This window comes from Urocitellus parryii, chromosome 2, assembly GCF_045843805.1.
Source record: "Urocitellus parryii isolate mUroPar1 chromosome 2, mUroPar1.hap1, whole genome shotgun sequence".
Classification (NCBI taxonomy): Eukaryota; Metazoa; Chordata; class Mammalia; order Rodentia; family Sciuridae; genus Urocitellus; species Urocitellus parryii.
The window spans coordinates 200,606,184-200,633,316 of record NC_135532.1 but is presented as its reverse complement, the minus strand read 5'-3'; positions in this window follow the sequence as shown (position 1 = coordinate 200,633,316).

The window sequence follows — 27,133 nt, the reverse complement described above, 5'->3', positions numbered from 1 at the left end:
CAGCTGATAAGAGCAGCACAGAACATTGAGACTTAATTTCAATCTTCATTCCACATGGACATATGAGGTTCTATTTATTTTATCATAAAGTACAATGATGAGATTTAAGTTCAGATTTAAATAAACTATGGGGAAATTTTACCAGTGAGAAATATAAACAAACTTTGTAACACATATCAGAAGAACTATTCAAGATTTAACACCTCAGGAGGCTGAGGTAGGAGGATTGTGAGTTCAAAGCCAACCAACTTCAGCAACTTAGCAAGGCCTCAAGCAACTCAGTGAGACCCTATCTCTAAATAAAATATAACAAAGGACTAGGGATGTGGTTTAGTCATTAAGAACCCCTGGGTTCAATCCCCAATTTAAAAAAAAAAAAGGTTTAATGAGCAACATCAAAATCTAGGAGAAACTTTTGGTTTGCATAGAAAAGAGCAGAATGAATTTTAGATATTTTTAGTTTTTATGATTCTTAATTATCTGACTGATTGATATTGTTTGTCTCATGGGTTTTATTAATATCTTTTTCTGGTTTTATTTTCCCTTCTTGTTCTAAAGCTTCCCTACATAGGTTGTAACCTAAGCTCTTTCTGCCTCTTAGAAGGTTGCACTTGGCTTTTCCAGGGTTTATTTTCCTTGGCTTTCATAGTGCAAATTTGCGTTTATGGTTTTAGGTTTGCTCAGCTCTTTTGTATACAATAAAATGCTTTACAAATGGGAATTCAATAGATTCGATTTATAAGTATTAGGTACATAAATTACAACACATTTTAATGAGAAGAAACCCGTATTGAATTATTGCATTCGGGTGAAACTAGTATTACTGGAAGGTTATTTTTCAATAAAGCCCACTGCAAGCTACAATCTTCTGCTAGAGAACATGTATTTACAGTGATTGACTTGTTTCAGTTTGCCTGGTGTTATAGTTGGGACCTGTAATGTCCCCCAAAGTCTCATGTGTTGAAGGCTTGGTACCCACCTGGTAGTGCTATTGGGAGGTAATGAAAACTTAAGGAAATAGGTCCACATTGGAAGAAGTGAGTGATTGAGCTGTGCCTTTGAAGGGTTTATTTTTTCCCTGGACACTCCCCACTGCAGGTAAGCAGTCTTCTCCACCACAGGCTGTTGCAGCCACGATATACTGCCTCACCACAGTTTCCAAAACAAAGAAGCCAGCTGATCATGGTCTGGCACCATGAACCAAAGTAAATCATTCCTTCTTTGAGTTTTCTCAATATTTTGTCATAGTGAAACTTCCAGTTGACTAGCACACCTGGTGCTGAATCCTGGGAAGCCCTTCAAACTTGAGCAAGACAGAATGGTCTGCCATTCTACTTGGATTCCTACTAGCACTTCCATTTCAGCAGGTCGGAGATAGATAAAAGGTACTGGTGTGTTACTTTGCATAAGCATTCTATTCCTTGCTCTCTCCCTAGTACTTAAAATTTTCTGGGCAAATGGAAAGTTTTCCAGAAATATTTGATAATAGAAAAACAGAATATCAATTATCGATTAGTGTCTGATTAATTCAGAAGAAGAAGTTGAATCTTACTGGAAGATCATCTGAAACTTTTAGGGACCCTTCCTTTTAATACATCTGAGACACACTCATTGCTCGACTTGAAGATGTCCTGTAATGTGTGCTGAATCAATTGAAAGGAATGAATGTTCCAAAATGTGAATGAGTCAGTTTGTAATGGGTCAGTTTGTAATGGTTGGCCATCAATTTTGTTGAAACTTCCAAGTTTTTTATGTTGTTAATCAAAGCATCTTTCCAACAGATTCCCATATCTGAAACTGCTAACTTCAACAAACCCCTGAAGACAATTGTACATGGCTCCTAGGATCTTGGGAGGCAGGAGGGCTGTTGCAGGAAACCCACAATGGGGAAGACTCTGAGGCTACCTGATGCAGTCTGTCCAGCAGAGGGCGTTGGTACACCTACTCAAAGACCAGGCAGGGCCCACACCCGGATGAACCACAGCGGTCAAGGAGATGCCCCTCTGAAGGTGTTGAGAACCAAAATCTGGGAAAATATTTCATGCAGAAGAGCACTGAGCACTGAGACCATTTGATCCAAACATGATGCCATTTTGCATAAGTCGTGAATATCCAATGAGCGATCATTTACCAAGATGGAAAGAGCCAGAATTTTACTTTAGCCTAAATTAAAGCAAAAAAAAATACTCCAGTAAAGTATTATTCCTGAATAAACTATTATTTCTGAGGCCCAAATTACTAACTACAGGATTAAAAAACAATAAATATTCAAAATCAAGAAAAAAATGAGTGTATGAAGTCTAAAGGTGTACTTAAAATAATCTTAATTATTTTTCTGATTTCTGATGATGATGATATGAAACATGTTTAGTGCCTTACAATTTCCCAAACTTACACTCATATTATTTTAAACTTATCAGTCTGTGATTTAGATATCTAGAGGCCAACTACTTCCATAATACATGTAAGACTCCAGTGGCACAGAGCAGTTAAGTGATTCATTTAGGAACATAGCTAGAGGGATTATTCTGAAAACAAGTCTATTTCTGTCTGCACTTACCTATCATGATCTCTAGTTACGTAGCACATATTAAATAACACATTGTATTTGTCATTAATTATTACCACACTTTTAATCAAAGACACATATTTCTTATAAGTATTAAGAAATATCACCAAGACTGAACTTGATAATCTGACTTGGGTCCTAAAATGTTGAATTACCCAGCAAATATTAATTCGGGGGAACCCTCTTTTTAAAAAAGAGTAAAGTATTTTTCAAAGAGCAGAAAATCTGGACTATTCTAGATTATACCTAGGTATAATTAGACATTCTTTAGTACTTTAAGAAAGGGCACAAAGAATCTTTGGAAATGAGAAGACAATGGTTCAATGAGGAAGGCTTTATACTTACTGGTGATATTTAATTTCCTCTGCTAAGGATGAAGAGGAAGATGAGGTTTCTGGTGACAGTTCCTAATGTGCTCACAGCAGTGTGACATTGTTGAATGCTTTTTCCGACTTCCATTTTTTTCAGGGAAATGACAGCTGTTTGGCTTCTCTGCCTGGACCCTGCAGTCTTTTGCTACCCTTTAGCAAAATCTGGTTGATAACAATTAAAGATAGAATGGGTTTTGGGACTTGGCATTTATATTCTGCCCTAGTACTGCTGGGCTCCACCTTTGCAAAATAAAGACGAAACCCAGGCCAGGAGCAGAGGCACATGCCTGTAATCCCAGGGGCTCAGGAGGCTGAGACAGGAGAATTGAGAGTTCAAAGCCAGCCTGAGCAACAGGTGAGGTGCTAAGCAACTCAGTGAGACCCTGTCTCTAAATAAAATACAAAATAGGGCTGGGGATGTGGCTCAATGGTTAGTGCCTCTGAGTTCAATCCTTGGTACCAATACATACATGCATACATACATACATACAAATAAATTCATGCTGTCCATACACAACTGGAAATTTTTTTTAATTAAATCCAGAACAAACCAAAACACCACACACACACACACACACACACACACACACACACACACACACAGAATGCTCAGGGAACTCCCTTTCCCTGGCCCTGGAAGCAACATGGCCAATCCACAGCCAAGTTATTTGAGGTGTATATTTACTGAGGAATGACATGTGACCCACTCTTCAAATGACACAGATCTGGTGCAAGCACAGTCCTCTAACAGGTGGGCTGCAGGGTGTGGCTATCAGGAGTTCAACTGCTGTTTGGATTTATTCATATCCAAATACATGTTTAATAATAACTGAATTTATTTTTATTTTTATTTTTATTTTGGGCAGCGCAGGAGTCTTAGGTATGTTAGGCAAGTGTGCTGCTTCTGAACTACATACCAGCCTGCTGAATTATTTTTTAAATGGACTTCACATACATGACAAAGAAGATGTCTTGAGAATGAAATCCATGCTTATATAAATGCATCAAAGTTGACTCAACTGTCATACATAACTAAAAAGAACTAATAAAAAAATTGGTCCAAAACAAATTAAAGGGTGGGCTTGGCTTGCAGCTCAGTGATAGAGTGCTTGCCTAGCATATGTGAGGCACTGGATTTGATCCTCAGCACCACATAAAAATAAATAAAATAAAGGTATTGTGTTCATCTAAACCAAAAAAAAATGTGTTTTTTTGTAATTAAGGGGAGATCAATAGAATAGAGGAAAGGGATCTGGGAGTAGGGGTGCTGGGGAGTGATATGGCCAAATTATATTGTTATATTGTGTGAATGTAAGAATATGTAACAAGAAATCACAGTATTTTGTGCAATTATAATATACCAATAAAATAATTGGTGGAAAAATTTAAAAATTAAAATTATTTAAAAAGAACTATTTCTTATTACATGGTATATAATAAAATGCATGCATGTGTGAGCAAAACGTCTAGAAACAGGGCTCAGCTTTGCCTACAATAAAATCCTTGGGTTTTCAACCAACATTTTCAACTATGAACAACTAAAGGGAAAGAAAACATACCCCAGTTTTGACCCAATTCTTTTACTTGGTCATTATGTGAATTTCCATCCTGGGTTGACTTGCCTCTGCTGGCTGTCTATGTGTGGATCACCATCAGTGTGGTCATTTCTTCAGTCAACACAGATGTACTAATTGGAAGAATTCACAATCTCTCTATTTACAATCATAAGAATTATTTTTAAAATGGACTTCAGACACTTTAAAAAATAGCCTGCTTCATTGGAAGTTCCACAGCTTATGTTTCTGTTGTTATGTATGAATATATAGTCTTACAGAGATCGGCTGTGTGAAACCACCCCATGTCTGTAAATATGCCTCTTTTCACCCTTTTTTTAAAAATTTGGGCCCGGGGTGGGGGGGCACCTAGGATTGAACTCAGGGGCACTTGACCACTGATCCACATCACCAGCCTCTTTTTGTATTTTAATTAAAATTGGGGTCTCACTGAGTTGCTTAGGGACTCAATAAATTGCTGAGGCTGGTTTTGAACTCACAATCCTCCTGCCTCAACCTCTGGAACCACTGAGATTTCAGGCGTGTACCTTCTTACCCAACCTGTTTTAACTCTTGATGCCCTAATTCCTTCTCATCACTTCTATAGTAGTCCCTCCAAATTGGAATTAGGTACCTTCTTATGTTTGCCTGTAGAACACTGCACTTTTCCTCTCTTGGCACTTATTAAACCACATTCCAATTTTTTGTTCATGCATTATCTGTTCCCCATTGGATTGTAAACTCTGGAGACAGAATTAGAACTACTTTTATTGTTCATTCATGCAGCCCATGTGTTGCTTACTCATGCCTCCACTATTTGTTGAGCATCTACTATGTGCTAGACACAATCTCTCTCTCAAACACATATACCATACACACGTGCATACACACACATACACACACACACACACATTTATGATCAAAGCAGACTTATCTTTGCACTCATTATGTAATATTTTGAATTTATAATCTAATGAGGCATTAATCAAATAAACAGATAAAATGTAGACCAATTAAATAAATGTGGTGAAAGAAAGAAAGGGGCAACGAAGCATGAGATTAATCAAAACTAGTCAGTGGATTGGTAAGTAGTCAGAGAAGAATTCTCTGAACAAGTGATTTCTGAGCTGAAATCTGAAAAGTGACTAAGAATTAGAAGAGGTAGAGAAAAAGCAACCCATGCTAGAAAGCAACACATTCAAAGCTGCAAGGCAGACAGTAACTTTGACGTCAAAGAAGAGCATCTTGGTTGGAACATCTTTTAATGACAGGGAATTAACTGTGTGTTAGTTACGTGCAGGGCCTGGGAAACCATTTTATGGGTGTTGTCTCTTGTCTTCAGAGGAAGGGAAGAGTGTCAAGTGATCCTGTGTGAGGTTGTTCTGGCTCCAGTGCAGAGAATGCATTGGATGGGACCAGAGTGAGTATAAAGATTTACCGAGGTGGCTCCTGCAGCCACTCAGGCCAGAATGGGGTGGTGGAGATGGAGATGGAGTCAAAACTGCCAGAATGCTGGGATGAGACTAGATCCACGTAGCGTTCAGCAAAGTGGAGAAAATCTCCCCAGAAAAGAATGATTATGAATGTTAGTTCAAGTTTCCCCTTGGCTTGGCTTGGTCATGGCTACTTCTTCAGTGCCCAGCACAATGCAGGGCATGTGGTAAGCACTTCACACATATTTGTTCAGAAAAAAAATGGGAGAGGGTAAGGAAATACATAGCCTTAACCAAGATTAATTAAGGAAATACATAATGGAGAAGGAAATACATAATCTTAGCAGGCTTTGAATAGAAAGAGGAAAAAAATCTCTGTTGGCCTATTTACCACCATGGGAAATTCACAAGTTCTTTGCTGATCTTTGATAGAAAATAGTTGTCCTTTGGAATGCAAAAATTAAAGTATTTGCTTGTTTATTACTTGATGTAGTGGCTACTTCAGTGGCAAATTGAAAAGGATGCTGAGGACCGTTCTGGTCTCCTTAAGACAGAGAACTGTGGTCCGTTAGACATCTGCCAGCAATGTGTAGCACCGAGAAGGGGTGGGATGAGTACCGTGACTGGCTGCTGCTTCTCTGGATGATATGATGGCTACTTCCTGTGTTGCATTGTGATGGAAACTGTACTTAGCTTCTTTCAAGGTTTTCTGTGCTTCTCTCACTGTTTTCTGTGCTTTTTTTTTCCTCTTATTTTATGCCTTCGTACACTTGTGTTGCCTGTGTTCATATGCCATGCATACGCATATGCACACACAAACACACAATGTGTTGTTCTCTCAACAAATATTAATGCCAATAAGAAGAACACAATTGTGCAGTCTGTACCAATGTTTCTTCTTCCGATGGCCTGTCGCTGTGCTCACTGTGTATAATGCATTCTGAAGACAAATGATTAGCTCATTTTTTCTATGGCAAATGATAGATTGAGACACACTCAAGGATCCCTGAACTTTCACTTTTCTCCAAAACCACTGTTTCAGGTTTGAGATCAATGTTTGCCCCTTCAACATCTGTCCCTTACTATTGATCCACTGCCTGCATTTCCAGTGGACATTTTTTTTCCTATGTCCCTAGCACCGAATACCTATCTGATATAGTAGAACCTTCCACTTCACCATGATCTGACCTTAATTCCTCACCCAATGAATACATTCTGTATAGATTCTCAGACCCTTCCACAGTGACCTTTTTAAAACCTCCTGTTGTAAATGCTGAAAAGATATATATATATATATATATTGTTTTTAAATGTATCATCTTAAATATATGTCTTGTGGGATCTCTAAAGAATTAAATTGTATTTGGCTCTCAAAAGTTCAGAAGTTCAGCGTGCCATCTGAACCTTTGAATATGTTCTATCAACATAGCTAACACACAGTTAATTCCCTCTGTCATTAAAAGATGATATTAATTGCTCCCAAATTCCCAAATGCAAGAAGACTAGGCAAGAGCATGCAAAGCTAATCCCCATCAGCCCCTAGATACTAAAACTCAACAGGAAATCCCGGGAGAAAACATTAAGCCCTTGGCAGGCTTAATTTGCCCCAGTACAACAATACTAAGGGTCAAATGATGAAACTTCCAGCAAGAATATGCCATCAAATTGCTTCTTTCTAGTAATATATTGCTACCATACAGTCTGGAAGAATGAGTGAGCAGGTTTTATTTGATTAAGAAACAGCAGAAAATGTATAGTGAAAGAAAAGAAAATGACTTGTGTTAGTGACTTTTTTTGCTTATCCCTAGTTAGTTATGCTCTTCTTCTAGCCTCAACAGGTAAACTGTATGTTCCTAAACTTGCAATAAAGAACAGACTAGGCGGGCTGGGGATGTGGCTCAAGCAGTAGCACGCTTGCCTGGCATGCGTGCAGCCCGGGTTCAATCCTCAGCACCACATACAAACAAAGAAATTGTGTCTGCCAAAAACTAAAAATAAATATTTAAAAAATTCTCTCTCTCTCTCTCTCTCTCTCTCTCTCTCTCTCTCTCTCTCTCTCTCTCTCTCTCAGAAAAAAAAAAGAACCGACTAGGCATCCAGTCCCTGGCAAAGTACTGTGAGACAAAGCTATATGTATTGTGTAGTCACTTTCAGTCTACAGCATCTAATTGGTGCTCTTCTCCTGCTGCATTGACTGAGAAAGTGTGTGCTACTGATGATGGAGCTACAGTATGGTGCAGACCAGCTCCTCTGAGACCACTGAGATACTCTGACTGCTTGGACAGCAGATGCTCTGCAGTTACTGGAAGCCCACAGAAGAATTTACAGAAGCAAAAAATAAATGTCTACTGTGTTATACCACTGAGATTTGGGGTTTGCTACCGTAGCATACTTGATCTATCCTGATTAATGCAGCCACAGTGGAGAAATTGTTAATTTATTACCAAGTAAAATAGTGCTACCAGACTTTGGATGGCTAAATATTGCATGGGGAGCAAAATAAATGATGATCACCCATATCTATTCCCCTGGTTATGGTTTAGTTCAACCCAATGAGTTTGGGTTTGGAATGAACATCCCACATGTGGGGTGATTTCAAATACACTGCATCAACTTCTTTTAGTTGGTTTTATTGAGGTATAATTCACATAGAGTAAAATTCATTATTTTTAAGCATGAAGTTTTGTAAATCTTCATGAGTACATAGTTTTTTATCACTATGACCAAGATATAGGTAGAATATTTCCATCACTCCAAAAAGTTCCCTTGTACCCCTTTTCAACAAACTTCTTACTCATCCTCAACCCTCTGACAATCACTTCTTTATGTTTCTTTAATTTTTTGCTTCCAAATATTCATATTAATGGAATAAAAGAGTGTGTATGGTTTCATTCAGTTAGGGACTTGCTTTTGTGTCTGGCTTCATTTAGTTAGTATAATACTTTTGAGATTCATCTATGTTTGTGCATCAATAGTTCATTCTTCTGCTGAGTAGTAAATAATCTGTTTGTGCACCAACTGATGGACATTTGAGTTGCTTTTAGTTTGGGGGCAATTGTGAATAAAATTGCTGTGAACAGTCACATAGGGTTGTGTGTGAGGACACGTGATTTCATTATTCTTAGGTAAATACTTGGAAGAGTTGAGCTTCCACACTAGAAAAAGAAAGCCTGAGTCCACGTTTGGTTTATTTCATAAGGGACATCAAAGGCAAGGATAAGGTTTCAAGGACAGAGTCTTGCTTCATTGATGTCTTGTGGTCAGCAGATTGATTGACATCTTGGCAGGTGACACCCATCTCAGGTGCTGTGTGGGAACTTAGGCAGAGATTGAGGGGGAGGTTCACCTGCACCACGTGATCATCCCTTAGGAAGTGTTACAAGGAGTTCACATTGCCAGGCCTACCCCCTTCATTTGGCTACAATGCTCAATAGTCCACACACACACAGCCCATGAATGATGGTTCTTGACACTGGGCATCTATTTTCATTTGAGTTCCTTCTTTGGTAAGATGTTTTTAAAACACTGTATTCTCCTATTTTAAATGGTTTTCTGTCTTTTGGTTATTCAGCTATAATATCCTAGATTATTTATTTATTTATTTATTTATTTATTTTAGGGTTTGTTTTTTTTTTAGGTGGACACAATATCTTTATTTTACATTTATATGTGGTACTGAGAATCGAATCCAATGCCTCATGCATGCTAGGCAGGCGCACTACCAATTGAGCCACAACCCCAGCCCAATATCCTAGATATGTTAGATCACATATTTTAAACATAGATCTTTTATAACATGTACATTTACAGTATTACTTTTTAAATTTTTTGTTTTAATTACTTATACATGACAATAGAATGCATTTATGCACTTTGATATATCATACATAGATGGAATATAATTTCTCATTTTCTGAGTGTATGTGTTGCGGAATCATATTGGTCATGTAGTCACATATGTACATACAGTAATAATGTCTGTTCATTCTACTATCTTTCCTATCCCCACATCCCCTCCCCTCCCCTCCCATCACTTCCCTCTATCTAGTCTAAGGTAATGCTATTCTTCCCTAGTGCCCCCCCATCTTATTGTGAATTAACATCTGCATATTATAGAAAACATACAGACTTTGGTTTTGTGGGAATGGTTTATTTCACTTAGCATGATATTCTCCAACTCCAACCATTTACTGGCAAATGCCATAATTTTACTCTTATTTAAAGCTGAGTAATATTCCATTAAGTATATATACCACATTTTCTTTATTCATTCACCTATTGAGGGACACCTAGGTTGGTTCCATAGTCTAGCTATTGTGAATTGAACTGCTACAAACATTGATGTGGCTGCGTCACTATAGTATGTCAATTTTAAGTCCTTTGGGTATAAGTCAAGGAATGGGATAGCTGGGTCGAATGGTTGTTCTATTCCCAATTTTCTGAGGAATCTCCATACTGCTTTCCATAGTGGTTTCACCAATTTGCAGTCCCACCAGCAGTGTATGAGTGGGACCTTTTTCACCACATCCTCCCCGATATTTATTGTTGCCTATATTATTGAAGATTGCCAGTCTGACAGAAGTGAGATGAAATCTTAGAGTACTTTTGATTTGCATTTCTCTAATTGCTAGAAATGTTGAACACTTTTTCATATATTTGTTGATCAATTGTATTTCTTCTTCTGTGAAATCTCTGTTCAGTTCCTTAGCCCATTTATTGATAGGGTTATTAGTTTGTTTGTTTGTTTGTTTTGGTGTTAAGTTTTTTGAGTTCTTCATATATCCTAGAGATTAATGCTTTATTGGAGGTGCATGTGATAAAGATTTTCTCCAAATCTGTAGGCTCTCTCCTCACATTATTGTTTCCTTTGCTGAGAAGAAGCTTTTTAATTTGAATCAATCCCATTTATTGATGCTTGATTTTACTTCTTGCGCTTTAGGAGTCTTGTTAAGGAAGTCAGATCCTAGGTCGACGTGGTGAAGATTTGGGCCTATTTTTTCTTCTATTAGGCACAGGGTCTCTGTTCTAGTGGCTAAGTCTTTGATCCACTTTGAGTTTATTTTTGTGCAGGGTGAGAGATAGAGGTTTAATTTCAATTTGCTACATATGGATTTGCAGTTTTGCCAGCACCATTTGTTGAATAGGCTCTCTTTCCTCCAGTAACTGTTTTTGGCACCCTTGTCTAGTATGAGATAGCCCTATTTATGTGGGTTTGTCTCTGTGTCCTCTATTCTGTACCATTGTACAATACAAGTAAGTACTTGTATCATAATTTTCCATATGATATATGTGTTTGTGCTCAGTCCCTCATGGATAAGAAAGCATTGACCTCAGAATTTCAATATGTTATAAACAATATTTACAATAGTATCATGGTATTACATTAATTTTTTAAATCCATATTTAGAGATGAAAAGAGTTGTCTTCATTGGAGTTGATAAGTGTGTTATGATTGAGATATTACTCACTAAACTTCACTCTAAAAAACACTATTAGTTATGAATAGTGTGTGGTGAAGGATACAAGTCTATTTTGGTGCCAATCCTATGCCATTTTTATTACTATATCTCTGTAGTATAGTTTAAGGGCTGGTATTGTGATGCCTTTTGCTTCACTTTTCTTGCTAAGGATTGCTTTACCTATTCTGTGTCTCTTATTTTTCCAAATAAGTTTCATGATTGCTTTTTCTATTTCTATGATGAATGTCATAGGGATTTTAATAGGAAGTGCATTAAATATGTATAACACTTTTGGTAGTATGGCCATTTTGACAATATTAATTCTGCCTATCCAGGAGCATGGGAGATCTTTCCATCTTCTGAGGTTTTCTTCAATTTCTTTCTTTAGTCTTCTATAGTTTTCATTGTAGCGGTCTTTCACATCTTTTGGTAGATTGATTCCTGGTATTTTTATTTATTTGCTTGTTTGTTTATTTTGAGGCTATTGTGAATGTAGTAGTTTTCCTAATTTCTCTTTCAGTGGATTCATCACTGATGTATAGTAATGCATTTGATTTATGGGTGTTGATTTTTTTATCCTGCTTTGCTGAATTCATTTATTAGTTCTAGAAGTTTTCTGGTTGAAGTTTTTGTATCTTCTAGATATAGAATCCTGTCATCAGCAAATAGTGATAGTTTGAGTTCTTCTTTATCTATTTCTATCCCTCTAATTTCTTTCTTTTGTCTAATTGCTCTGGCTAGAGTTTCAAGGATGATGTTGAATAAAAGTAGTGAAAGAGGACATCCTTGTCTTTTTCCAGTTTTTAGCAGGATTTTGATTTTTCTCCATTTTTTTAAATTCTTTTTTATTGATATTTTATTTAATTTATTTTTTATTGGTTGCTCAAGACAATACAATTATCTTGACATATCATATATTTAATTCAAATAGGGTATGAATTCTTATTTTTCCACATGTACAGATTTCAGGATGATTTTTCTCCACTTAGAATGATGCTGGCCTTGAGTTTAGCATATATAGGTTTTACAATGTTGAGGTATGTTCCTACTATCCCTAGTTTTTCTAGAGTTTTGAACATGAAGATGTGCTGTATTTTGTCAAATGCTCTTTCTGCATCTATTGAGATGATCATATGATTCTTGTTTTTAAGTCTATTAATATGATTAATTATGTTTATCAATTTCTGTATTTTGATCCACCCTGCATCCCTGGGATGAATCTCCCTTAATTTTGGTGCACTATCTTTTTAATATGTTTTTGTATGTGATTTTCCAGAATTTTATTGAGAATTTTTGCATCTATGTTTATCAGGGATATTGGTCTGAAGTTTTCTTTCCTTGATGTGTTTTTGTCTGGTTTTGGTGTCAGGGTGATATTAGACTCATAGAATGAGTTTGGGAGGGTTCCCTCCTTTTCTATTTCATGGAATACTTTGAGGAGTATTGGTATTAATTCTTCATTGAAAGTCTTGTAGAACTTGGCTTAGAATCCATCTGGTCCTGGGCTTTCCTTCGTTGGTAGGCTTTTGATGGCATTTTTAATTTTATTACTTGATATTGATCTGTTTAAATCATGTATGACCTCATCATACAGTATTATTTTTAAAATCAGACAAACTCAGATTGAAAGGATATTTGGTTGAAAGGGGTGAGGTATATTTTAACCCTCTGCTTTGTTGGAGCTTTGGGAAAAAGAACAACGCATAGAGTCAATATCTATAACATCATGCTTTCTTATGTACCTACGGTGGAATTTCCTCAGCACCTTCTTTCTTCTCTGCCTTTTCAATACCTTTATAGCCAAAACCTTAAAGCAACATCTAGCCATATGCCACAAATCTCTCAAGTCTATTTTATGGTTCAGAGTGTCTTAAAGACTGGTTTGCTAGGTGCAGTGTTGTATACCTGTAGTCCTGGCTATTCAGGAGGCTGAGACATGAGGATTGTTTGAGCCCAGGAGTTTCAGACGTGCCTGCACAACATAGTGAAACCCTGTCTCTTTAAAAAAAGAACTTCTTTGATGATACTCTTGTTTAAAAGTATTATTGAAAAGCTCTGGGTATCTCTCACTATGACAACTTATGTTATTCTCAGCTGAAAAGCTTACTAAAATTACATTTGATAATGATGGATCTTTGAAGAAACCAACTAAGTAAATCAGAAAAATTGCTTACATTCTGGAATTTTTGACTGCAATGATAATTTAAATTGGTTGTTATCCTTATGCTCAAATGGGTTCATCACTAAAAAATCTTATTATGGTAATTAGAATGCAGAATCACTCAAGTTTGTTTTTCTTTCTCGGGATATTTTGAAAATTAATTCTGAAAATTTTGGTAGCCTTACTGTCTACATTAATCTAAAAAATATTTTTACAAGTCTTTGCTATGTTTGAAAATTATATCTTTTCTAAGGTAAATAATGGACTAAAAGAGTTCTGGTAAATACTTGTAATTTTCCATATGATATATGTGCTTGTGCTCAGTCCTTCATGGATAAGAAAGCTTTGACCTCAGAATTTCAATGTTATGAACAATATTTACAATAGTACCATGGTATTACATTTATTTTTTAATCAATATTTAGAGATGAAAATAATTGTCATTGGAGTTGATAAGTATGTTATGATTAAGATATTACTCACTAAATTCCACCCTAAAAAATACAGTTAATTAAAAATAGTGTATGGTGAAGAATATGAAAGGAAAAATAATCATCTCATGGAATTTAAGAATCTTCAACCCTTTAAAGGAAACCTACTTCCATGAAATAGTGAAACAAAAGTTTGAAATGAAACTCTGTTCCTCACTTCTGTTGGCTGGTAGCTTTTGTCAAGCTCCAGGTCTCTACAATCAAGAAAGCATCTTTTAGTGTTAGCAGCTAATCACAGAAGGGGATACCTAGGGGTGTCAATTCCCATGGTCCCAGCCAGCAAAGCTGAATTCTTGTCCCCTACCAATGAGAGTGGCCTGTTGCAGCTCTCAGTGTAGCAGCTCTAAGGTGACAGTTTGTGCCTTCCAGTATTGAAGAGACCCCAGCAACTGACTGCCAATTTCTTTCCAGGCTCTTGAAATGAAACTCTGTTCCTCACAAATCTGAAGAGTGAAACCCATGGGACAAGGAAAGGCAAAAGTGAAAGGAGTAAGATTTATTTGAATGTGAATAGAAACAGAACTTTTTCAGGGGGAAGAGAGGACCAGATAGGGGTAGCTGCCTGGATGTGCTGGTCTATGGGATTACATCACACTTGAGTCAAGCTATTGGTCCAAATTCATGCTAATCAGGGTTAGAAAAAGTACTAATGCTCTTGGTTAATGTTGAGTCTGAACTTCTGTTCAGGTATGCCTCAGTTCCATTTTCTCACGGATTATGAATGCTCAGAGATTCCAGGCTACAGTGTTGTGTGGAGTGGTCATATGCAGCAGGCCTGGCAGGGCTGACTTGGGAGGACAGGTCAGTGTGACCTGGCTTGCCTAGTCTTGGCTCCCTGCACCTCAGGACCTTGCTGGCATGGCAGGTCCACATGCCTTCTATGCTGGGCTGCACTCTCCAGCTCCAGGTCAAGGACTTGGCTTCAGGATCATTACATTCTTTTCGCTGTGTTTGATTCACACCACACAATATAATCTCATTTCCCTTTCTGTTGTCTGTGCAATGACACACTTAAATTGTTTAGTTTGTGCCAAAAAAATTTATTTCCATGTGTTGTCAATATGCTTTAATATATAATGAAAGTAAATAATTTTTGAAAAAGTGTAAAATGCAGAAGAAAGATATGATCCCCAAAGGCAATGAAGACAAATTAAGAGACAAAAAAACATGGCTTGCAGAAAATCTCAGGGGTTCAAATATTTTATTTCTTAACAGAGTAAAGGAAATTATAAGCAGCTTCAGCTAACTTAAGTCATTAGGTAACTGGATCAAATCAGATAAGAAAGGCCATGTGGAAAATGGGATAGTACAATAATAATCATCATTTACTGAGCTTTTACCATGTGCTGCATCTCTTCTTCCTACTTTACAGGTATAAACTTATTTAATCCTCACAGTAACCAATGAGGCTGATGCTATCATTGCCTAATAGTAAACCAATGTTCACCACAGCTAGAAATTGGCAGAGTCAGAAGTATCTCATAGCAGTTGAGCTACTGAGTCTGTAATGTAATCCAGTGCACTATGACACCTCTCAATGAAGTTAATTAGTAGGTCAAAAAGTTATTGTTATTTGGATTTAATATTGTTAGCCAAAACTTCATAAGGAAGTCTGGCTTCTATTTTCAGGAAAATTTTAATTAACGAGAAATCTACAGATTGGATTCATAAAATAATGCATATTGTTTAACACATACCAAAATTTATAAGTCTGAAGATGCATATTGCCATTCTCAGAGTGGTCACCTTGAGAGATCTTATATTTACTGCAAAGAGTTATTACTTCTCAAAATATTTTTTTGTACTCTCTTTTTGGATTGTTTTTAAAAATATCATTTTTCAAATAATTCTAACAGTAGTAAAGCCAAACATGTAAAATGTCAATTTGAATGCTGGAAGCAACTCTGATAAATAAAAACTCAGTTAATCAAAAAGAAATAATTCATAACAAAAAACGAGTTCTTTCTGAGACCCAAACTGGCATTTATTCTAGGTCTCAAATGTTTACAATATTTGGAGATGGGTCAATGACAGTTTAGGAGTTTACTAAGCTGTGTTGCTTACTAAGGTGACTACGACCTTGAAGAAGAAACTTGAAAAGATATACTCTGATATGTTTTACTAAAACAGACAATATTAATAGTCCATAGACTTGTGCCTAAAATTTTGCTTTAACTCATAGGTTGGATGTTTCTTAATTTAAAAAATAATTACTCTTTAAACACTATATATTGAATTCAACCAAAGTAAGTATTAACCACTGGTATTTATACTCTTCATATAGAACAGAAGTTTTAATGTACTATTCCTTCATTGATAGATTTTATATATATATATATATATATATATATATATATATATATAGTTGTTTATTTGTTTGTTTCTCTGTCAAGCCATAGTATAAAGGAATCCACTTCCCCCTTTCTGGTTGGGGAATAGCAAATATGTAAACTTGAAAACATACCGAGAGCTAGATTCTTTTCCTGTCTCCTGGTGTGGGAATGTAGACTAGGCCATCTAAAACTGTGCGTATACTATGAAAATATTCTGTTTATCACTCTCCTGGGCTAAAATGAAACAAAACATTTTTATAACATTTTCAGGGTACTAGTATTACATAAATAAATCAAAGATATGATTTAAATGAACTTCAGTATCTTATTGTAATTTTTAATAGTTCCATCTAGTAAGCCAGTATTTAAGGTAGACAGAGATGCTCAACCAAGAACAAGGCTCTGATCTCAAAAACATTCCACAATCTAGAGACATATTTTATTGGTATACCTTGGGATGTGCTACTGGCATCTAGAGGTTAAAGGTCAAAGATGTTGCTAACCATGTTACAGTGCTGTCCCCCACCCCGCAAATAGTCAACCCTAAATGCTAGTAATGATGTGGCTGAGCATTCTAGTCAAGCTGAACAACAAAAGAAGACAACAGTAAGGATAAAATGACTCCTGATGATATAGACACCAAATCAAGGTTGCAGACATTTTTTAAAATAAATTTTTAGAGTATCAAGTGCAATATCAAAATTTACTTACCCCTTTAACTTTCAAGATACAATTTGTTCTAAATCACTCATTGTAGTGCGTTCAGTCATGTCCCCATAGAAAGCATATTCTCCTGGAACCTGTGAATTTAACCTTATTGGGAAAAAGGATCTTTGCAGAGGAGATTGTATCAAGGATCTTGAGGTGACATTATATTGAGTTATCTGATTGGCCCTAGATTCAATGATAAATAACATAATTACATGCAGATGAGGGCAAAAGATGGGAGAGGCCACAGAAAGAGTAAGACAGAAACTGGAATTATGCTGCCATATGCCACCAGAAGCTAGAAGAGGAAAGGAGAGATTCCCTGCTAGAGTCTTCAAAGGAAGCATGTCACTGCTGATACCTTTATTTCAGACTTTGGCCTTCAAACCATGAAAGAATAACTTTCTGTTATCTTAAGCCACCAGTTTGTAGTAATCTGTTATGATAGCCCTAGGAATCTAATACACCCACTCATTTTAGCTGATCAAAGGAACACTTTAAAAAATAGAAGCCTTCAGGGACTCAGGTTTGGAATCGTTGAAAAGAACATAGTGGAACTAGCTAACTCACCCTGCCAGTGGAATGGGCCAAGAGGACTCCCCAGCCAAATCAGTTTCTCAGGAGCCCTCTGCTGGACATTGTGTTCAGCCAGCCTAAACGGTGAGGAATGAGCAGCAGACAGACACTCATCCAAAAGCCAAAATAGAACCAAAATATACTCAAAAGGTCAAGGACAGGGAGGTGAAGTTTGTCAGGACATTTATTCCTCAGAACTCGTTTCATCCTGAATGTGAAGAGCAAAGAGAATATGTAGCACACTGAGACAAAAATAATTCTGCTATGAGAGAATACTTTGAGGATTGCTTTTCCCCTTGTTTTTCACTAGTTAGAGCATCAGAAACATGAATCTGGTATGGAAAGCTTATTATATCCAAGATCCATTCATTCAGCAAACATTAATGAGGTTTATAGATAACTTTGTTTGAGGTGTCTATCCATGAAACCCTGGCAGTGGGTTTTTCAACTCAAGACTTTATGAAGAGGACAAATGGATTTGTTGATGATGACTGATCCAAAGGTCAGTAGTCAAACATATATAGTATTTAATGTAATTTATTGGGTGTGGTCAACTGAAAGCATGTATAGGCATTGGAACTTAGCTTTTCACTTCCTTTGAGGTAAGAATCTGCTGACAGTCTTTAATCAGCATGACTGAAAGAATAGTATTTTTAAAAATTGTTCTTTACCTTGCAAAGTCAGCCTTGGTACATGTGTTTCATAACCAAACAAACTTACGCTTCATATGCACGTGTTCCAGACACAGTTTTTAAGTATTCATGGTTTTACCTGACTTTTATGGAAGATTCGGTTTTCTTCAGTATTTCTTGGAGTTCTGGTCAAGACTGCATGAAGCTGTGATATTCATATTTCATTTAGTGGCTGTAGAATCAGCATTCTCATCTCTGAAGTGGTGCCCAAAGGTTGCTTTAAATCCCCTTTAGTAGGAAAAGTTGCTCTTTACTCAGATGTAATTAGCAAACAGATTACGGTTGGACAAAACCTTGCCTTTGAGGAGCAACATTGACTGTCTTCTGAGCAGTGGCATATCAGCTTTCCCGGTTCAGTGGTGATTTAGCAGGAGCAGCACAGTTGATTCCCCTCATAACTAAGATTTTCATGTGCATACAACAGCATTATTTAGTCTTTTGGGGTAACACAAGTTGTTGAGAAGCAAGAAATCTTCACTATCTTTCTTATTATCTTCCTTGAGATATGAGGAATATATTTCATAACTTCTACTTTTAAAAACACATTGCTTGGGCTGGGCTTGTGGCTCAGTAACAGAGCGCTTACCTTGCATACCTGAGGCACTGGGTTCAATCCTTAGCACTACATAAAAATAAATGAACAAAACAAAGATATTGTGCCCATGTATAACTAAAACAAACAAACAAACTCATTGCTCAAGTTGTTTTAAAAACTCAAAACAATAGTCTCAACCTTTCCTAAAGTTATTGACTCATATGGCCTTATCACAACCTAAAGTTAAATATCTTAGTTTCATTGTGTATGAATTGCTTTCTTTGTTAGCTGAAAGTAGTACCTCTCCATCATTAAATTTAAATTCTCTAGGAAATAATCATTCATCCATCACTTTCTCCCTCTTCCTCCTGCTGCTTGCTTTAGACTTACTTTTCTTTATTTATTTTTTCCTTTTCTTTTTTTCAGCATTAATTCCAAGGAGTGGAAAAGGAAAAGAGCTAAGAGACAAGTCAGGTAGCTTTACCATTGCATTCAACCTTAAAGATGTAGAAAGGGAGTCAGATTTAATGGCTAACAGAAAGTTATCTCTAGATTGATTTATGCATGCTAATAAGCACTGATACACAAGTTGATTGTAGTGAAAAATGTCCTAATGTGCAGTTTAGCTTTGAAAAGCTGCCTCTTGGGGTTAAGAGATTCTGCTGGCAGGCACTTGTGCATTTGTGGGCAAGCTAGGAAGCTGTTTCCGGTAATGTGATGGTGGGAAAGCAACACTGTTGTCCCACTTGAAGAATCCCTTCCAAGTTACTAAAATATGCTTTGAAATCATTCGCAAGACAAAAATAATAGATGCTGAATCATACTGTTCTTGTCAGATATCTTTGCCATGATATCTGCTGTACAGTAACTCATCTATTCCTTCTGGTTACAAAGCCATGGTTCTAACACAAACCAAAATTAATTCAATTTGTATGAAAGAGAAATGATTTGATTTCATTTACAAATGTTAACTGGAAAGGGGTAAAATTTAAGACCTTATTTAATCTTCTGTGTAGCTTGAAATTCCTTCAAGAAATTGGTTATAAAGAAAGTATGGCTTTGGCATTTCCATATTTATATTTATTTGCAAAGATGAACATGCTTTATGGTAGTCACATGAAGTAATCCCCAAAGAGGTCCACTATTTCTTTTCCTAGAGCATAGTACATGATCTTTTTTGCAACCAGTAGTCCAAAGTTGATTTTTATCCCTGTAATGCAAAAGCAATGTCCTGGCTCCTTGACTCTTCACGCTCAATTGATAGGTAAAGCCAGGCCTTTGATCAAATGAGATGTCTGTGTGAAAGAATTTTCAAACTTATTTGTGTTTTTATTCCTTTAAGCTAAAACTTTAATAAAAGATGTTAAACATTTTAGTAGAAACTTCCCAGGAATCAATTATTCTCCCTGTGCTTTCTAAAGCAGAGATTGCAATCTTCTCCCTTGTTTCCTGTCATTTAATGAACTTATATTGAACAACAAATATGTCATCTATGATAACTTTGAAATAAATGGTTTTAGAATTCTATTCTTTTGAGGAAAGTAATAGGTAAATGATTAATAATAACATTTATTAATATTATTCATGGTATCATTAATATTAATGATAATAAATTATATAATAAGCTCTAGATTATGATTTCCAACATATTTTAATGCACTTTGTCAATATCATCAAAATATTTGCATGTTCAAAACTTGGGACTTTGTGGGTAAATTCTAACTTATAGATTCAGAGTAGACTTTAATAATAGTGATGGAGGCAGGCTGTAGGACAGTACGGCCGCCCTGGAGAGACAGGTGTGGAGAGGTATACATCTGGCTGCTTATAGAAACACTATGCATCTTGACTTTCCTCATTTTTGCAACAAATAACTATCGATATTTATGTGTTAAACTTTATACTACTTATTGCAAGGCTGCAAGGGCTTCATGGCTACAATTTAGTAGGAGAGAAAGATAAGCACTCACTTTATGTATTACCATTCAGAAAATGCTTATCATCAAGAGAAGAGAGCTCTCTCTTGGGAGAGTCAAGGGAGGTTTTAAATTTTATTTTTTGAAAATATCTGCATTGCCTTTTCTGATCTTAAGCAGCATGTCAAAAGTTTAGGAGATATAAACAAATGTAAGAAGAAAATAAAGCCACTTGTAAGCTCATTATTAAGAAATAACCACTGATGCCATTTTTGATATAGTTTCTTCTGAATTTTTATGGAGATTATATAGCATGTGTGTTTTCTACCATGCGACTGACCCCCAGTCTACCTAGCCATCCTACCCACTTAGTAATATCTTTCTTTTATTCTCTGCTGGTTGGAAAATCAGACAACCTAACTTATTTGGATGATGTCTAAAAAAAGACTAAATTACGCTGAGTGCAGGTCTGAGGGCCTCTTCTCTGAGAAAAGAGCCTGAGCTTTAGCACATGGTTTCTATTTTGAATCCTTAGAGGCCTTTTTTCCCCTTTGCTTCCTGGGCTTCAGCTGTGTTCCTGGTACTTGAGGTTACTGGAGAGATGACCTCTCCATAAGCGAGCTGCTTTTTTCTAAATGTAGTTCCTGACTTTTAGAAACTAATGAGAATTTGGCAATGCCTGGCTATCAATAGCTTGTCACTATTAAGCAGTGAGCAAAAGTGGCCTGAATCTTAAGCCTCTACTTCAGACCAGAGGAGCCTGCCAATCTGCTCAAGAAAGACATGTGGCAAATGGAACCCAAGGCTAGTTATATTTGTCCTGCAGAAGCCTTCCTCAAGTGTTGCCAGATAAAATATAGGACACCCAGTTAAATTTGAATTTTAATACATAATGGGTAATTTTTTTAAATAGAGTATATCCCATACAATATTTTGAACATACCTGTACTAAAAAAAAAAAAAAAGGCTTATTTATCTGAACTTTGAATTTAGTTGGGTCTCTTGTATTTTTATTTTCTAAATCTGGCAATATTACCCTTTCTTTTCTAGATACGTAGTCACCTTAATTAAACCATTCTCCCACTTTTCCTTTTTTCTCCTTACCCACAAGGCTGGCCAGAAAGTCTCAGTTGAGTTCAGTTGGCTTCATTTCATACTTGGGTAGTGTCCAAATAGTCTAAACATAAGGTATGTTTGGTACTTGAACAATATCTTTTAAATAAATGTCTTAACACAAGTTCTGAGCCCCATTCTAATACAATTAAACTGAGGTCAACACACACACACACACACACAGAGGATCAGGCACCATATATTAATGCAGTTTCCGTCAGTGACAGACTGAATATATGGCAGTGGACCCGTAATGTTACTATCACCTAGTGACATCAGAACCATCATCTTTTGTATAAGTATGTTCTACAATATTTGCAGGATGGCAAAATTGCCTCTCAAGGCATTTCTCAGAACACACCCACATTCTTAAGTGATGCTTGACTTACGTATATAAATGCAATCATTAAAATTTTAAAAGAGAAATTCATTTCCACTTTATGGTCATAATCTAAATCATAAGAATTTGAACAGAAAGTTTTAGAAGTTTCCAGTAAAGGTTAAGTTTCAAAATTATGGGGAAAATTACCTAAACAATAATGTTTTTTCAATGCCTTTTTAGTGATTCTAAAACCATAGTCAGGGGAATTAATCTATTAATTCCTCTAAAGCTACTGTTAGCACTAAGCCAAGTACATCAAGAGGATTGATCTTCTTTTCTTCCTGATGATGACAATGATGATACTGCTTTTTAGAAAATGCTTTTCTGGGGTTGGAGACTTCATGATTTCCCCCCATTAAATGTTTAAATTTCTGAGTTATTCTTTACTATTAAGCCAAAAAAGATATGGATTGTCGAGTGTATCCCTGATTAGAGTTCTGCCTCTTGCCCTTGTTTTCTGGGACTGTGGAAAAATCCCTCAAATTTCTAATGCCAGCTGAAAAAGGGAGTAACCATCACGGGATCATAAAGGTAAATACAATAGGGGCTGGGGCTGGGGCTCAGTTGTAAAGTGCTTGCCTAGCATATGTGAGGCACTGGGTTAGATCCTCAGCACCTCATACAAATAAAGAAAGAAAGAACAAAGGTATTGTGTCCATATACAACTAAAAAAATAATAATAAAATAAAATCAAAGGTAAACACAACAGGTAACCAATAAATGTCAATCAGGAATACAAGATGTTAGGCATTAAAATATTTGTCTTTGGGAACAGTATATCAGCACTACATAACAGCTTCTTGTAATAAGTTCTGGACTATTACTCAAGTCCTTCTTCCTTCCTTACCCTTTTCTCTGCACGTCACAAGGCATCTTAGGTTATTCTAGTGTCCTTCATCTTATAATGTCCCCTTTACTTCTTGCCAAATGCCCAAAGCTATGTATGGAGACTGGTTTTTGTCTACATTCTCTAATAGTTTACTGGGCAACTAACAGAACAGAAGTCTTGCATTCAGGGAATTGATATTTTACTTAGCTGTATGTTTCCTCTGAAGAATAAACACCTGCTTATTTTTCCTCCATTCTTGATGGATAAAAATTACTATGGCTTTATATTTCCCCCAAAAAATAAACTTAGGCCAGCTCCACAAAGGTTTCACATAAGCTTTTACTTATAGATGTACACAAACATGTAGTAGAAATAATTTCTTTTTGTCTGGGGGTTTAGTTTGTTTTGCTTTGCTTTGTTTTGTTTTTGCAGTGCTGGGGATCAAACCCAGGGATTCAGGGATGCTAGGCAAGCACACTACAACTAAGCCACATCTTCTGCCCAAAGTAATCATTCTCAATTTTTTTTTTTTAAAAAGGGCAATTTTAAAAATCTCAGTTGGTTTAAAAAAATCTAGAAATGTAACTTATTGCCTTATCTAGAACATTCTTGGATTATAATGGAGTAATATCAGATTAATATTTTTAAATTTGTGTCTCATGAATCCAAACACAAAATTTTAAATTTGAAAAAAAAAGCACTAGAAAGATGAGTATATCTACATCTACATGGTCTACCCAGCTTCTACCTTTCCCCTGCAATGCAGAGACCATATGAAATATGTTTTAGAGCAAATAGCTATATCCATCACTAATATTTTCACCAGGGTCACTCTTTTCTCTGAATAGTCTTAAACCTCGGATATGTGCATCCCAAAATGTTTTGTGAACTTTCTTTCATATTTCCTTTTAAAGTAGCATGATTCTAGAATTTTATAATAGGGACTTGTGCTGCTATAACCAAATACCTAAAACTGGGTAATTTATGATCAACAGAAATTTATTTTTTCAGAGCTCCGGAGACTGGAAGTCCAAGATCAATATGCCGGCAGGTTAGGTGTCTGATGGAGGCCTGCTCCATGGATGGTGACTTCTTGCAGTGTCATCCTCACATGGTAGAAGAGGTAAGGCCAAAGAGGGATGAGTGCTGTATATTCACATATCAGAAGAGACAAAAATGTGAAAAGGGCTAAGCTGGTTCCCTCCACTCTTTTTATCAGCCCACTGATCCTGTTCCTGAGGCTCTGATCTCAAGATTTAATCATTTCTTCAATGTCCCACTTGTAATACTATCACATTGAGGTTCGAGCTCCAACAAAAATTTTGGAGGAGACATAAACATTCAAATCATAGCCCCACCTTTTCAGGGACATTTGTGATTTCTCCTTGGCATAAAGACTGGGAGGAGAAAAGTAAGACAAATCCATCTATCAAAATGTTCAGAATACTTTACTTCCCATGTTAAAAAAGGATGTTTCAGGAAAAACAAATCTAAGATATTAATGTCTGTGGGAGTGTTTCTGTACTCACTGGTAGGTGGCATTCACAACACTTGGGTTATATTTAAATTTATGATCTCACGTATTTATTCATTGATATATTCAAGAAGTATTTGCGGAATGTCTACTAGGTACTGTACACATTAGAAATAAAATATTCATGATCTCTAATTTTCCTTGATGGAATTTACAGTTTAGTTCTTACATATCTTCAAGGAAACATCAATGTCTTAAAATCATATTTCATGAATTACAAGCACTTAAATTCAAGGATTTAAAAATAATAATCTTGCAAATCTTTGTAATAGGTAGGTATAGTCAGAACTTTTAGTGTGTAGAGACACTGATTGGCTGCTATTATCTCCTAAAGCATAATGGTTAGAAGAGACAGCTTCTTTGATTTTCTTGAGATAGAATGGTCCTTCTCCAAATAGAATACTCATACTCTCAATTTTATCTCACCATTTTAGCAAAAAAATGTGCTATCCTCACATCATCTTCTGATTGATAGATATTTCCAATTCAGGAAAGAGAGGTCAAGTAATTTTCTACCTCCAGACCCTCATAAATAAAAATGACTACTATGTTTTGGGATAAATATATTTTCTTTGAGTACCACCCACAATGTGAAATATAGCTTGGTCATTTGGATCCACTTTAATGGTATTATGGACATGTCAACACCTGCCATGGTAGGTATTAATAATGAGTCAAATACAATAAATGATTATTAGCACTTAACATGTGTTAGATTCTAGTGGGCAACCCAATTTTTTCATCCTTTCAAAGGGAGAAATAGAATTAGCACATAGTATATGGTTCAGACATTCAAACAATTTATAATCTTGTAAGGAAGATAAAATTAAACCACATGAAACAAGACCAAACAAAATACAAAGAAGTGTGTAATAAAGTGCCGAAATATGGTGAGTAGTAAGGGAATCAGGGAAAATGATTGAAAGTTGTGGGAGTCTAGGAATACTTCACAGCCTATACTGTATTTGTGCTGAGTCTTGAGAGAATAACAAGTGTGTTGTAGGCACAAGTCAATTTCAAAGATTGTAGGCAGAGCAAAAAAAAAAAAAAAGGAAAAAAATGTTTAGGAAGTGGTATGAACTTGCCATATTTCCAGAAAAGGAAGTGAATTGATCTCTATGGAATGCAAGATGAAATATCACCAGAAGAGCGGACACTTTATGGAAGACTTAAAAGCTAAGCAGAGATATTTTGTGGGTAGTGAGTAATAAGATTTTAGTATACGAAAGCACATCTTTAATCAGTGGTTGTAGAAGAATTAATCTGGCAAATGTGTGAGAGCCTGAGGTGAGATGGGTAAGTCAGGAATATCCAGCCACTGGTCAATGGTGATCATCTCTCCATATGTGAAATCTCAGGGTTATCTGTAAGGGATTTATTGTTATGAATGGATAACAATACAAGTTGGAAAGGAACAATTAATTGAAAACTACAGGGACTAAGCAAGACTGAGGAGAGTGATGAGTTTGGGAAGGATGAGTTAAAGGAGATAAATGGCAGAAGGTCTGCTATTAGTAAAATCCTGGGTAAGAAAATCCTTTTTGTTGAAAAAATTATTTGGAAATCCTGTTAATAAGAAATAATTGGAAGGCTTTAAAAGAAATTATTAGCAGGGCCCTGACTCTGAATGACCTATACCACAGTGATGAAATATACACATTATGAAGCAATGCCTAGAGAAAAGAGGAATACTGAGGTCAGTGTAAACCCCCATATCCACAAACAGGTCATTATCTGAGATCATCTCTAGATCAAAATGTGAAAAATGTACCATGTTCAAATTAGTATGCAAAATAAAGCATCAGTGTGGAGTGAATTTATGTGATTATGCCATGAATGATTCATTAGCACAAGTAATACAATTAGCTGCTTATAACATTATGTTATAACTATTGCATTCATGTACAGTAAGCTTGACCTAAAGTATAGTAGTAGTTAAGACTAAGTTTGAAAGCAAAAGAGACCCCCAAATGTCTCAAACCCCAAGGTACACAGTGACATATTGTTGCTTATGGTATAAAATGTAGTAAGTGAACAGAACCAAGTTCATGTCTAAAATTGGTTAAGCAAAATGGTCTGATTGCAAATATGAGCACTTTATGAGACACTGGATAAAATTACTTATATTAGCATTATGGTATAATTGATATGTTGGATAAATATATTTTTGACAAATATATTTCTTGAAATATTTTTAAATGCCATGTAAAAAGCATGTCGATCAACAGTTAAATAACTAGCTATTCTAACTGAAAAGTATTTCAACTACAGAAAAGTCTTTCTTAATCTTTCAGTAGATCAAAATCAGCGAGTTGAACAGACACAAGATGATCAATGCTTGGGCTGGATCAATAAATAAATGGCATCTGCAGTCTGCTTTGACAGAAACTTTACTTTCCAGAATAGAGGTTCAATTCACATCAAGTCCTGCTTTAGTCATTTTCATGATGAAATTACATCTCTCTTGGACTTTGATTG